The following is a 7161-nucleotide window of genomic DNA, read 5'->3' as shown; positions in this document are numbered from 1 at the left end:
TGTTTAAATAAATTCATTATGTTATTTTTCATTTATTTGATAATTGAAAAATAAAAGGAATGAATTTGAATTTTGAAATTAATGGTGATTAATTTAAAATTCAAAATAGAATTTAAACATGATTTGATTTGGCAATAAATGGGAAGGAAAATTCAGAAATCCCTAAGGCAAGAGGGAATTCAGATTTTGATTAAAAAGAGGAAGGAAAATTCAGAAATCCCATCTAGGGTTTTGAGTTTTCGAATTTCCTCTTATAAAAAGATATTATTGAAAACCCTAGTGGAGGCTAAGAAAAAAAATATCTCACTCTCATTCTCTCCCTAGGGTGGCCGGATTTTGTAACAAAATTAGAAGGAAAATTGTTTTCCATAGGTTTTTGAAAAAGAGCCCACTCTCTAATCCCAAAACACTTAGAGTCATAGTCTTGAATCAACGAGTGGTTTGTGGTGTGATCATGTTCATAAATCAACGGTCTTGTTTCACGGTAATTCTCCATCTCAGAACGTGATATAGTGAGACAAGATCCTTGCGGCCATATTTGATCCGATCATCTTAAAGGTATGATTGTCATTTTATTCCTTTATCTATAAACATATATCATGCATGTATCTCTCGTTGTGATTTACGTTTAATTTGGAATTAAAAGAGATGTGAAAATTTTTTGAAATTTCCGCCTACAAGTTTGTTGTTGTTTAAATGATTTTTCACTTCAAAATCACAACTGGATCCTACACTTTATTGATGACATCCTGGTTTACTCAAAGACTTGGGAAGAGCATAAGCAACATTTGAGGATCGTTCTCCAGACTCTTCGAGAACACTAGCTTTATGTAAAGAAGGAGAAATGTGATTTCTGGTTGACAGAAGTCAAGTTCCTTGGACATGTTATATCTAGACAAGAAATTTCAGTAGATCCCTCAAAGATTGAAACAGTGCTACAATGGGAACGACTGAAGAACGTAGCCAAAATTTAAAGCTTCCTAGGACTTGCGGGGTATTATCGACGATTTGTAAAGGATTTCTCGAGTATTGTTGCTCCAATGACTCGGTTCACTAAAAAGGAAGTCAGGTTTGAATGGGATGCCGATTGTGAAAATGCATTCCAAGAACTGAGGACGAGGCTAACCAGTGCGCCGATTCTGACGATTCCTAATAGCGATGAGCCGTACGAGGTGTATTCTGATGCATCAAGACGAGGACTTGGGTGTGTTCTGATGCAAAAAGGACATGTTGTGGCCTATGCATCACGTCAACTGAAGCCACATGAGCAGAACTACCCTACGTATGATCTAGAGTTAGCAGCTATGATTTTTGCTCTCAAGATATGGAGATACTACCTCTATGGAGTAAAATTCTAGATTTTCTCCGATCATAAGAGTCTGAAGTATCTATTCACTCAGAATGACTTAAATCTGAGACAGAGAAGATGGATGGAATACATGGAGGATTATGACTTCACCTTGCAGTATCATTCTGAAAAAGCCAACGTGGTAGCAGACGCTCTCAGCAGCTCCAGGAATTCTAGCATCTTTGGTATTGGAAGATTGGAAACGGAGCGCAATTGTAGGTGACTATGATCTTCAGTATTATGAGGATTCGAACCAAGCTATGGTGTACAACTTGGTTTCCACGCCAACTCTTATACAGCAAGTCAAGCAGAACCAATGGCAGGATTCGCATCTTCAAGGAATTTGGACTCGAGTTCAGAATAGAGAAAAACTGGACGAATGGAATATTCGGGAAGATGGAACGCTCTACTTCAGGAATCGCCTTGCCGTTCCTCAAGTGGATGAGATAAAGAAGACAATCCTTCGCGAGGCTCACAAATTGAGGTTCGTTATTCATCCTGGGAGTACCAAGATGTATCAGGACCTCAAAAGGCAATATTGGTGGAGAGGTATGAAGAAGGATGTTCGCCAATGCATGTCAGAATGTGCGACTTGTCTTCGAGTCAAGGCTGAACATCAGAAACCTGCTGGAGAACTGCAGCCTCTTCCTGTTCCTGGATGGAAGTGGGAACACATTACGATGGATTTTCTGATGGGATTGCCGAGGACTGAACATCGGTATGATGCTATATGGGTCATTATGGATAGGTTAACAAAGTCCATGCACTTTATTCCCTTTCGTGTGACATATTCCAGGAAAGTTTTAGCAGAGTTGTATCTGGAGCACGTTGTCAGACTTCACGGAGTTCTGTTGTCTATCACATCAGATCATGACACTCGTTTCAATGCTAGATATTGGAGAAGTTTCCAAGAAGTCATGGGAACCGAACTGAATTTCAGCATCGCATTTCATCCTTAGACCGACGGACAATCTGAAAGAGTTATTCAGATTTTGGAGGACATACTTCGTGCTTGTATTCTAGATTTTGGTGGAAACTGGAAGAAGTATCTCCATTTAGCTGAGTTCGCCTACAGCAATAGTTATTAGAGTAGCATTGGGATGGCACCATTCGAGGCGTTGTATGGCAGACCTTGCAGATCGACAGTATGTTGGCTTGAGTTAAAAGATCGACTGACCCTTGAACTGGATGTTATCCAGGAGAATAATGAGAAAATAGCCGTAGTTCAAGAACGATTGTTAACGGCTCAGAGTCGTCAGAAGAGTTATGCTGACAGGAGGCGTAGACCCTTAGAGTTCTCAAAGGGTGATTTTGTCTTGTTAAGAGTCTCCCCGTGCAAAGGAGTTACTCGTTTTGGTGTGAAAGGGAAACTCGCGCCAAGGTACATCGGGCCATTTCAGATCACACTACCACCTTGATCTTCCTCCAGAATTGTCTCACGTGCACAATGTATTCCATGTTTCTATGCTTCAGAAGTGTCAACCCGATCCAGAAGCCATTGTACAATGGTATGACGTGCCGATCCAGTATGACATGACTTACGAGGAAGCACCCGTACAGATTCTTGACCGAAAGATGAAAAGCCTACGTCGACGTGAGATACCGTTAGTGAAGGTGTTGTGACAACACCATGGCGTTGAGGAAGCAACGTGGGAATTGGAAACGACAATGCAGGAACGATATCCGTATCTGTTCATATCGTAAGGTAAATTTCAATTTCAGGGATGAAATTTCTTAAGGGGGGTAGAATGTAACGCCCTCCGGAATTAAACTTGTTTAATTATGATGATTGTGGTTTATTAGTGTGCCTAAATAGATTTTCTTAATTAATCATGAACTTTTAAATTTATTTTTAGTAATTACAGTTTCACCCCTCTTTACTTTTATTTGTTTTTCCTTATTATTTTCTTTTTCTCATTTTATTTTCCTTTTCTTCTTTTCTTTTCTTTCTTTCTTTTCTTTTCCCTCCTATCCCGTAACCCTCTCACTCACTCACTCTTTCTCTTAGTGTCTTTCTCCCTCACCGAGCTCTCTCTCTCTCTCTCTCCCTCCCATCTCTTCCTCTTTCTTTCTTTCAAGTTTTCCCTCTCTCTCTCAAAGTTTTCTTTCTCAAGGGCTGGATTTAAACCAAAAACAGAGGTTTCCAAGAGGTTTTCAACATCAAAGCTTGGATCGAGGTAAAACTCTTTGAAACTTATTTTAGATTTTCGGATTTAGCCTTATGGAACTCGTTTTAGTCGAGTTTGGTGATTTTTGGTTTAAATTTCATTTTCGAAGGGATTTCGAATGCCTTTTGATGAAACCTTGATGAAAATTGGGGGTTTTTAATTCTTTGGACCCTATTTGTTGATTTGAAACTGGATCTATACATTTCCCTTGAGAATATGTTGAAATCGAACCTAAAATTTCAGGATTTGGCTTTGTTTCACGCGGACCGGCTATGGCTGGCCCTGGAGATCTTCCCCACCGGTCGACCGGTCACCCCTCCACCGGCTGACCGGTGGAGTTACTCTCCTCTGTCACCGTCGACCGGTTCCTACTGAACCCGACCCTAAATAGTCCAAAAACCCTGTTTTGACCACGAAATTTGAAGTGGGATTGACCTAACCTCATTTGAGGACTCAAAATGAGTGGATTAGCCACATGAATCTTTGTCTTCCATTCGATTCTCAGGAATGAATCTCCATTGACAAAGAATCGTGATTTGAATTAAGAATTGTTTATGAACATTGATTTTGAACTATGGCACACTAATATGATACAATTGCATCTAATTAAACGAGAATGTTTGGTGAGAAAGATCAAACTCTAAATTGTTGATTTTGATGGGAAAGTTAGTGGCACGATTGGAATTGGAGTCTCAAGGGCAAGCCGAGCTAGGGCTACGTGAAGATAGCCACAGGTTTGACATTCGAAAGGTAGGATATTCTTGTTCATATCCTTGATAGCCTTACTTTAAATTATTTTAGCCAATGAAAATGTTTTAGAACAAAACATGTTTAAAGAAAATGATTTCAAAGGAATAGCATGAGAATGCTATTAAGTTTTCCAATGATTTTAGAAATAAGATTTTAAAGAGTATCATTTCTTAAAATGAAATATTTTAAGGAATGATACAACGCATGGTGGCCACAGAGATCAGGATGTGAGAATCGCATCCTTGGGGGAGGTCCCGAAACCCGTACGGATCCACTACTTGTTTAGTGGAACAATGGCTCCGCACTTTTCATTAGACAGACATTTTTACCGCTTCTTGTTTAGTGGTATGATGAGCTGCACACTTTCATGATATATACATTTTTTACTATGTGAGTATTTCCTTTTCTAAAAAGGGATGACCGGTTCCGGGTGTATATCTTCGGACCATGAGTACCTTTATTCTAAATGCTTTATAAAATTATATCTTCCTGGGTCTTTCGCTCACCTTTCTTGTTTTTAAATGTATTAAACCCCTCTAGGCGACGCGAGGAGTAGTGCGGAGTAGGTAGCAACTACCGGTGACGTGAACTTGACCTCGGGAAGCGAAGAGTTGTATTTCCTCTTATCTTTTATTTCAATGCATGTATAAAAGATTATGGATTGTAAACTTAGATATTACTAGACTGTGGTTGATATCGCATTTACTTTTGTTTATATTTATGTATGCTAAACACCTGTGGGAATTTCTAACTTGATACCATGGACGTGGTTTTAGACTGGTTTGGTTGGAAATTCCACCACCTTTCTTGAAATTAAATTTCTCTTGAATACAGGGGCTTGTTTGGAAATACCTGGACATTTTGGATTTGAAAATTTTAAATATTTACTAATCTATCTCTCTCAAACAGGTTTAAGTTTTTAAACAAGCCTCTACGTTACTAACGCCGGTTTAAGGGCATGACACCAAGTCGATCCTACCTAGTCGACTTACAGGCCTAAATACCGATTATGCCTCTTTTTTTTTTTTTTCCTTTCTTCTCCCTTTTCTGCGCAAGGATTTTTGGGTTTTTTCCTGCCCTATGGTTTGATTGTACACTTTTGTCCTCAATTTTTTATTTCTTCATTTATTCTTGTATTTACTAATTTATATCAATTATCAATAAAAATCAACATTTATTATTTTGAATACATATCTTAACAATCTTTTATCATTTCAGTTCTAAACCAAAAGCAACAGACCCACCTAAAAACGTCAAAGGACTAGGTGATATAGCTACTTCTAAATCCTTTGATTTACACGACATATAATTAAAGATTTTCAACTTCCTTAATTATTATTATTAATTTTTTAATTTGTATTTTGCAGTTAAGAAGAACAAAAACAAAAGGAAAACAAAAGTTAGAATACATTATAAGAAACTTTTAACTAGAATATTATATAAATATATCTATATGTATATATGTATATAAACTAACTCTATATTATAAAATTTTTTAACTTTTTGTATAATACATCAGTATTTCCTGCAACAATGCACAGGTTTCTAACTAGTGGACTCTATGTGAGGTTGATTAAAGGTATCTTATTATTCTTATTACTGTTTGATTAGCAAAAAATTATTCTTATTACTATCATACTGTGTAAGTGCATCACGGACATTGCTTAAACGACAGCCTGTCCCTAACTTATTTTTTATTACGATCTTTTATTATTATTATTATTATTATTTTGGATTTCGTAATATAGTAGTCTTCTTGTGAGTACTAATTTTATTGCCTTAATAAAATCACATGTACATGACAACGGTCATAATAATTTCATAAAAGTAAGGACAAAATTACAACTGTATACGTCTAGTAATTATTTCTCTCTCGTCTTTAATTGTGTTTTTTTTTTTCAAAAAGTTAATTTCTTTATGCCAAAATAAATGGGACTACAAATTTAGGAATAGCCTGGCCCTCATTATTACTAACAAAACCAACAGGAGAGCAGAGAGTAAAAGAAGCTAAAACATAAGCAACATAGAATGCACGTGTCCATGTCAAATATATATATATATATATATATATATATAATGCTATGTGTTACTTTACCTACCACATGCAAATATTGATTTGGAAATTCTTGTGAAAAAAGTAATTCAAAATTAAAGTGAATCATCACACATCCATTATCTAATTGATATTCTTCTACATGTGTGGAAGTATTGCCTGCGTGGCACTGGCAATCAAAAAAAGAAATTGTATGGTTAAACTCTTAAGGTATGTTCTTTTTTTAAATTTGAGTTTAATACGTGAGAGAAAATATTATAATAAAAAAGTTATATTTAAATTTTTATTAAAAAAAATATTATAACAAAAAAATTTAAAAGGAGAAAGAGAAAAATAAGTTAAGACTTGAGACGAATTAAAATTAATAGGTCAATAGTTTACATAAGTTAATAAATAGGTCAAATTACTGTTTTCGTCCATAATTTATCTGGTTATGAATCATAACTTGACAAGTTATTGTCCATAATTCACAATTTTTGTCTATAACTTGTCTGGCTATGAATCATAACTTGACAAGTTTGTCCATAACTTATCTGGTTATGAACCATAACTTAATAAGTTATGACCTATTAATTTCTATAACTAAAAATTGACATATATATTTTTTTAAATTTTTTATATTAGCCTATTTTTTATTATTTTTCAAATTTAAATTGTGATTTGAGTTGATTAAAAGAGCACGCCTTAAACAATCAGATATTTGGCCCCATTTTCTAGGACAAATTATTGAACAAAGTAGGTAAAGTTTCTGCTTGTGCACGGCGTTTGCTAAAATTATAGGTCTACGATTTATTTATTTATTTATTTCCTTTTAACGGTGAATAAACGAGCTGCTTTTTTTT

Source organism: Morus notabilis, unplaced genomic scaffold, assembly GCF_000414095.1.
Source record: "Morus notabilis unplaced genomic scaffold, ASM41409v2 Scaffold87, whole genome shotgun sequence".
NCBI classification, from domain to species: Eukaryota; Viridiplantae; Streptophyta; class Magnoliopsida; order Rosales; family Moraceae; genus Morus; species Morus notabilis.
The sequence above is the reverse complement of the archived record's forward strand: the minus strand, read 5'-3'. Positions refer to the sequence as shown.